This window comes from Vicia villosa, unplaced genomic scaffold (assembly GCF_029867415.1).
Source record: "Vicia villosa cultivar HV-30 ecotype Madison, WI unplaced genomic scaffold, Vvil1.0 ctg.000451F_1_1_3, whole genome shotgun sequence".
Taxonomy (NCBI): domain Eukaryota; kingdom Viridiplantae; phylum Streptophyta; class Magnoliopsida; order Fabales; family Fabaceae; genus Vicia; species Vicia villosa.
In genome coordinates, this window is record NW_026705216.1 from 489250 (window position 1) to 498257 (window position 9008).

Sequence of the window (9008 nt, forward strand, 5' to 3'; positions counted from 1 at the left end):
TGATTGAGGCCAGTTTAGGAACGACGACTTGATTGTCTTGAGAGGTCAAATCCCATGCAACATTGTTTCTTCGTGTGATGTGTTGCAGGGTCTCTTCAATCCTATTTAGCCTCTCTGCCACAAACTATGAATTTTGTTATTACACCATATATAAACATTGTTCAACAAGTCGATAGCTCCTTGTGTCCCAAGGTTGGTTGTACTAGCAGAAGACTAAGTAACATTTTTGCCGAAGTACCACAAGAAATATTGGAGGTCGATGTGAAGGTTTTCCTTGGTGAAACTGTTGTGTAGATCCAAATAATGGGATGGTTTGGAATGTTCCTTGGTAGAATCTTGCTAGAGTGTGATCTTATTATGAAGGATTTAAGGGAGATGTTAATAGGACTACGTGGTCCTCTCCTTGAGGAGGGAAAGAGGCATAACTTTAATAGCTTCAGCTACTATAGTGGAGGGTTGTCTTTGTATGGAAAATCGAGTAGTTTTAGATGCTACCATTGTCTATGAATCCGATGAGGGATATCTTGTAGGTTGAAGAAGATGAAGAAGCTTCAAGGAAAAAAAATTAAATCTCTAGATCTGAACCTTATAGAATATGAGATATGAATCTCCTTACTGGAGGAGATATGAACCTTGAAATATGCAAAAATCAAAATCTAATTACCAGTCAGCACTATTGTTCAATTGAGGAATCATAATTGTTTAGTGGATGGTGAAGTGCAACCTTGGCACGGTGGAGTAGGCTTCTGGTACTGCGGAGAGAGGATGATCCACAAGGTTAGTACTCCAACACCTAAGTTGGTGAGAGAATTAAAAGTGATATGAGAACAAGAGTGGATTCAAATACTTGAGAATATGTCACCTCCTCTCTTGTACAGTAGAAGTTGTTTAAACCAAAAGCGGGAGTGCGGGTGGATCACGATCAATTGTCCGACTGATCTAGATGGTTTCTAATTCTTTTGAGATGGAGTTATGTGCTTTAGACGGCAATAGAGGAACACACGTTCCTCGTATTCTCTTCCTTGCTCCTCCACCGGGCATTTTGTCCTAGGCCTTGTGAGCTGCCCAAAACAAGTTTAATATTTTTAAACAATTATTCTAAAACTATCCTAAATTACAAAACATAACCAAGAATAAATAGAAAACTTACAAAATGTGGATTAAACAAGAAGATGAAATTAATATGAGCATTCACCACTTTCATGAAAAACATACGATCGAAATACAATTTCCACAAGAGATTTCAAAATCTCTTTGTTAAGATTCACCATTGTTCAACCAAGAACCATGGGAGGGTATTTTTTATACCACACACAAGTATGAAACTTACAAAATCTATTATGATCAAAAGAAGTTACAATAGTGTGTAAAATCATATTTATATGTGTGGAAGTTGAATGCTAACCACATTTCCTATATTAAACTTGTGATTCAATTTAAAGCAATTCTTTTCTTTTATGAGATTTTAGATTAGCTCACATTTATGATTTTGGTTTACAAAGCATATCTAAATAATCTTCGTTCATTAATTATGAAAATAAGACGCCTCCTTAAGTTTCATATAATTTTGAAAAATGGAGAAAATTTCTTTTTCCATATGGTGTATAAATAGAGAAAATTTCTTAAATATATCTAACAGTGATTCCTATCTAAAATCTCAACCCACATAATTCCCAATATTACTTAGTATGCAGTCCAAACATAAAATCAAGTACTCATAAATTTAACCTGATTGTTGGATTAGTTCCATGCCCACCAATTTAAGTAGAAGAATAACTCGTATACTCATCTACTGGCTAACAAAGACATCTCACATGCCCTACATTGAATCACTATGATACAAAAGATCATTGTGACAAATACCTAGTTAACTCACATGCCCTACAATAGGATCAAGGGATAACACCATATCCACGATACTGAATCATTAGGATAAGGTCCATATCCTCTGATGAATAATTTATTACCCATCATCTGGAAATATCGTGAAAGTGAGAAAAACACAAGAAAATGGGTTGAATTGTGTTGCCTTTTTCTCTTATTAAATATCTTGACAGATTCTGAATGCAAGATCACAATCTGAATCAGAGTTTGATGAGTGACAATGGATAAAAACTGTTAAGAGATAGAGCAGAGTGAAAAAAAGACACAATCAATTATCCTGGTTCTTTCCACCACTCAAGAGTAGTCCAACCCTCTTGCACTTCCAAGGGAATTCCACTATAACCAAATCTGATTACAAATGCTCAAGCATACAAGCTTTTTCTTTATTCAGGTTTTGTTTATCGCTTTATTTTATCGTTATTATTAAGTATGTTTTCATCCGTAAGAATTACTTTGATTGAATTCTCCCTCACCTTGAGTGAGTAGTTCCCTAGGGACTAAGGGTCGTGAACATTATCATTGAATATCTCTACGAATCAACTTAAGTCAATTACGAGAATATCACCCCTTTTATTTTAAATACTAAGTTTCTAAATACTAAGTTTTTGATTCAAACATCGCCACAAAAGTATGAGTGTTTTAGGCGTTTATTTTGATCTGATAGGATAAGTATAAATGTCGGAAAGAAGTTTTTTGACTGTTAAGTCCGAGTCGAAAAGTGATCAGATGAGATTGAGAAAGATTCTGTTTTTAATAGTCGTGTAAAAATAATGATCGTTGAAAAACACTTTTGCATGAGCGAAAGCCGACGAGCGTTTCGTTTGTCAGAGATAGGACAATACGCTGGCGAAAGTAGGTATTGTCCATAATAATCTACTTTTCTATAAATTGTGTCGAAGTTGTCACAATAGAAGTGCTTAAGTCGTGCGGAGACATCTAAGATAGAAGTCATGACCCTAAAGTCCTGTTTGGTTAATTATAATTTCAATTAAACTATTTTTCCAAAAGTGATTTTCAAATAAGTTATTTTAACTTAAGTGCTTTTTCACTACCGATAGAATGAAATTCGGTACTTAACCATTGGACCTTGTAATTCGATATCTTTTTACTACTCTGACATTTTTCGTACGCTTGCGGCTTGTCAATATTGTCCACCATGGACAACTTGCAGTTACTCAGGAGTAGCCTTGTTGAAGTAAGTGGAAGATAGCTCTTGGATTGACTTCCATTAGTTTTTCGTTTTATTAGTATGGTCTTGCTATGATCATGTAACATCCGGCTGAAAATGTTTGCTTTAGTTTGTTTTGTTTTGTTGAAGCTACTATTTATATTTTGTTGAGATCTTGATCAGAAAAATAGCAAGTGTACTATTTTCACCGATGTAGTAATAATGGGTTTTACCCCAAGTATCGATCACGAGGATTGCGTGAGAAATACAAATTATTGTAAGGAGTCAATTAAACAAAATATCATAGGGGTGTTTTTCTTATATTGAAATAAAAGGGTTAAAATAAATAAGCTGAAAATAGAGATGAGTTTTTGAGTATAAAGGTAGAGTAATGCCAGGGTAGGTGTATGATTTGCCTTATAATGACTTTGTAAAAACAGATCTCTTCAACAAGTTCATGAAGTGCACTATTTGTTCTTAAGGATGTTTTCCTAAGTCCTTAGTGAAAACCTTTTGGTTTGCAATCCTATTGCCTAAGTCCTTAGAAACAAAGGTTTGTGAACCAAAGATATCAATGATCAAGAATATTCAAATAAACTTACGGTATCCCTAGTCCTAGGTGATAACCCTAAGATCTAATTGTTTAAAAACCTTAACAACCGTAGTCCTACAGATCGTTAACCATAGATCAAACCTTGTTTGTCCGACAAAGCAAGCATAAAATCATTAAACAATTAAATTTCAAAACATGAATACTTGATTAAAGAAATCCGTAGATCATAGTCATTACAATAAAAATCAGGGACACCCCCCTGGCATTGGGGGGTTTAGCCTCTCATAGTATTCAAGAAACCAAAATCAGAAAGTTTAGACATTTACAAAAGATTAGGAGAACTCTAATCTTCAATGGTGTCCACCGTTGAATCTCTTCGTCTTCCACAACCTTGATAACGCTATCTTGCTCTCTTCTGGAATTCTTTCGTCCCAACCAAAAAAATCCCCAAAATAACTTAAAACATAAACCTAAATAGTCTCCATACAAGTCTTTAGTAGTACAAAGTCAAAAGTGCCCCTGGAATAAGTTCGAGTGTCACAAGACCCAAAAAATGGTCATTCACGCGCCTGCCAACACGGGCCGTGCTCAGGAACACGGGCGGCCGTGTTGGCTCCCTGGAATTTCCATTGGCAGATGCTGGCCACCAACACGGGCCGTGCTCAGGCACACGGGCGACCGTGTTGGCCCCCTGGAATTTCTATTGGATTGGTTCTGTACTCTGACACGGGCCGTGTGCTGAAGCACGGCCGACCGTGTTTGACCCCAAACTTGTGATTTTTCATCTTTCTCTTGCTCTTCCTTCTTCCTTGATGTTTTGACACTAAAGATGCTTTGTTCAAACCTGCAACTTGTACACAACTAACCAAACGGTATAAAAAAACATCTAGAATTTAACTAAATAGATAAAACCAACAATGAAAAGATCAAACAAACAAAAAGCAAGAACTTAAACATTTTTCTACGAAACTCACACCAAAGTGTTACCAGATTGATAGATATGGACCGAATGCATGATGCAAATCATATGAAAATGGTGACCGATCACAACCCCAAACTTATCTCATTGCTTGTCCTCAAGTGATGCGAGAGACATTTATAGAGGTCACCCTGGATTCCTACTTCCTCAATGTCACCGATGTTATTCGCATAGTGCTTCTACCTTCTTGATCAAGCCTCCAGCACATTACACCAATCTTCTATCGCATTTTCACATCAGAGTATCCCTTCACCTGCAAGCTTTCTCACAATCTCACCAAGTCTCTCGTGGTTAAAGTGTTTCACTCATAAACCAAGACATGCAATATCAGCTCTTAGCTTCGAATAGATTCTACTTTCACTGCACAGACACAGTTCACACACTATTTGAGGTCTTTTTCGGATGTAACGGGGCTTAGGTGCGGTGGGATAGACAAAGAAAGAGGTGTACTAATGGTTTGTGGCTCAATATTCCTTATCGTGTGTTTTCTCTTTTTTTTTCTATTGCTATGCATGAACTTACAAGGGATCTATATCTTTAGACTCATCAACACATTCATTTTGACCTGGATGCTTTTCTTATTCTCAAGTCTATTTGTTTAGGCAAGTGCTTTTGCTCTCTTTTTTTTTTATGACATCTAAATGTCTCTTTTTTTTTTCATTTGCACTTGCCTCTTATGCATGATCAACCCCAAACTTATTATTTTTGCACAATTTTGAAACAAAACAACACAACATGAATATCGAGCAAGGGTAAGGATAGCTTGGCTTTGGGTTCATTTATGTGGTAAAACAAACAAAGGGATACGACTCAAAAGGGGTTTACAATGGATAAGAATTATCAAAGGTGGTTGTGAAGGCTTATGGGTAAACAAACAAGTGCCTCAGTGTGTGTCCTCATATCATAGTGTGTCAGCAGAATAAACACAAAACCAGAGTGATGAAGTCATACCTGGATGCCCTCATGATGAATTTGCAGTATTTGGTTCTGATATACCTCACCATGTTGGATAAATTAGCTTGCAGGTTTCAGACTACTCCTAGTGTCCTACAATTTCTTTTTATTGCAAATGCCATCCACTCTTTTCAATCTAGTGTCGGCACGATGCGTCCAACAGGTACTTTTCTCCGATGACATCAACTTCCAGGGTGCCTTGAAGAAACAAGTTTAGGTTGTATCTCTCATCCACTTACTATAGTTGCATCAATTATTCGGTGGTTGTCAATCAATCTTGTAACAAACAAAGAAAAAAAACAAAGACATACCACGCAAAGCCATAAAAAGAAACAAAAACAAAGGAAACAAAAACTAAATAATTAAAACAGAAACAAACGAAAAGGAACGAAAAGGACCCCTCCCCCACCTAAACTGAACATTGTCCCCAATGTTTCAGCCTCAGTGCGGAAAGGACTCACCGTCTACTGCGGGGGCGGGTGCTGAGGTGGAAAATGCAACATCATCTGCTGCATCATTCGTTGGATATCATCAATGGCAACCCCTTGACGGAGTTGCTCTGTCACAATTCTCTCAATCTCTACACCTTGGCGAGTTTGTTCGGCACGGAATTGCTCGACATCTAAAGGTGTCCAGCCAGCAGAAGAGGATCCCTCACCTTGATGACGTGAGGTCCTAGTACGGGGAGCAGCCCTCTCCCTCCTTGGTGCATCCTCATCCATTGCCTCATCTGCATACACAACATCATCTCTTGCTTCCTCGGGGTCAACGTCAGTATATAACCAATTCACACTATTATCAACATTAGTTTTTTCAGAATTCGGTAATCGCAACAATTTGCGAGACCGGCTTACCAACATGTGGCCATTTTGAGATGGTTCGAGCATCCCTTGTGTGCACAGAGCATTTAGATCAATTTTATGCAATGCTTGCAACGGGGTCTCACCATCCATTACTGGCCGGTATCCACACCATTCAGCAATTTGAGTAATCATTCCTCCTACAGAAATACCACCTGAACTAGCACGCCCCATGGTACCTAAATGATCTGCCGCAAACGCAGCCACATTCACTGGTTCCTCATTAACCATAGCATACAGAAGATAGAGCTCTCTTTTTGTTGCGACACCTGTGCTGTCACCTCGCCCGAACAAAGTAAAAGCTAACCCCTTTTGTGCATAACGAAAGCAGGGGTTCTGGATCCAAGAGGCCTTAGCGGTTCGGGCTTCATATTGTGGTAAACCTGTAATAGATGACCAAAAAGAAGAAGCAGAAAACTCATTTGGCACTGCCCCGTGTCCCACTAAAGGTAACCGGAGGCATTGCCCAAGTTGAATTACAGACATAGAGTGATCCTCATTATAAAGCCGAAAGGTTAGAGTACCAAAATATTCAAAAGAATGCCCAGTCCAGTTTTTTTCCAAATTAAATTCCACAGAGCTTAGGAATTCTAAAGTAATGCGCTCGTATGTGGGTGCATCATTGTGCATGAATTCAAGAATCCCTAAATTATTAAACATTTGTGTCACATCATCTAGGATTCCTAATGTATTCATAGTGGTATCACACACATACCTAGTGGGGACAAGCTTCCTAGTCAAGAGAGTCTTGTACCTTTGGACATGCTCATCCTTTTCAAAAATGATGTTGTGAGCATTCGGTGTTCGGCGAACTCTTTGTTTGGGCCTTGAGGATTCGACAACAACGGCCTTTCCTCTGTCAGCTTTCTTTGGGGGCATAATGGGTACCTGAAAAATTAGCGAAAATTGAAAGTTGGAGAAACGGGAAAAGATTACCGTCACTGTTTAGAGGGCGAAAAACGGCCCAACTTTTGTGAAGGAAGAAGTGGATTTGGAGTTTTGATGATGGAGAAAAATGAGGTTGAAGATTGATGGAGATATGGAGGTTTGGAGGAGAATATGGTTTTTGTGAGGAGGAAGATGAAGATGCTGAGTTGTTTACAATAAAAGGGGGTTTTAAAATGCGTGGGGCCCACAAAAATTCAGAATTCCTCCCCAAATTCTAATTTTTTTTTTCAAATCTGCGCACAGACACACGGGCCGTGCGCCCACGCACGGGTGGCCGTGTGTCACCTCTGGTTTTTGTGTGAAGGAGACTTTTGGCTAGCACGGGCCGTGTGCTGGAGCACGGGCGGCCGTGCTTCTCCCCTGTTTTTTTGTATGGGGTTGCCTCTCAGAACCTGCACGGGCCGTGTGCTAGAGCACGGGCGGCCGTGTTTGAGTGTGCTGTTGCACTTCTCCGCTTAATTTCTTTGTTCCTTTCTTCGCACATTTTTCTTTTTAGTGATCTCCACTCCCCACTCCTGCATAAGACATACACACACTAACAAAACAAAATGAAAAGTATTAGTAAACCCGTGGGTTGCCTCCCACGAAGCGCTGTGTTTAACGTCGCATGGCTCGACGGTCGCTCATCTCATCATGCGAGACGAACGTGTTCAAGAGTGATAGCTCCTTGTCCAGGATTGTATGGTTTCAACCTTTGGCCATTCACTTTGAAGGTGTCTCCATTGTTATTGTTCCTGAGCTCAATAGTTCCTGTAGGGAATACTTTGTGCACTACAAAAGGTCCCGACCATCTTGACTTTAACATCCCAGGAAATAATTTTAATCTGGAGTTGAACAACAGCACCAGTTGTCCTTCCCAAAATTCTTTCTTCTGAATCTTTTGATCATGCCATTTCTTTGTTGTTTCTTTATAAATTTTGGCATTCTCATAGGATTGATTCCGAAATTCTTCTAATTCATGGAGTTGAAGAATTCGGGACTCTCCAGCTTTCACAATATCATAATTAAGGAATTTGGTGGCCCAAAACGCCTTGTGCTCAAGTTCGAGTGGTAGATGGCACGCTTTACCATAAACTAACTGATACGGGGACATACCTATTGGCGTTTTGAATGCTGTTCTGTATGCCCATAGTGCATCTTCAAGCTTAAGAGACCAATCCTTTCTCGAAGCATTGACAGTCTTTTCGAGAATCTGCTTGATTTGTCTGTTCGAAACCTCTACTTGACTACTGGTCTGAGGATGATAAGCAGTTGCAATCTTGTGCTTAACATTGTACTTCTTCAGCAAATTCTCCATCAACTTGTTCAAGAAATGGGTGCCTTCATCGCTTATGAGTGCTCTGGGAACCCCAAATCTTGAGAAAATATTGTTCTTTAGGAAGTTCACTACCACCTTAGCGTCATTTGTAGGTAAAGCTACTGCTTCTACCCACTTAGAAACGTAATCCACAGCTACAAGAATGTAGTTCTTCCCAAAGGATGGTGGGAAAGGTCCCATGAAATCAATCCCCCACACATCAAACAATTCCACCTCTAGTATACCCTTCTGAGGCATCTGATTCCTTTTTGAAATATTCCCCGTTCTCTGACACCTGTCGCATTCTTTCACAATACTTTGGGCGTCTTTGAATAACGTGGGCCAATATAAACCAGATTGTAAGA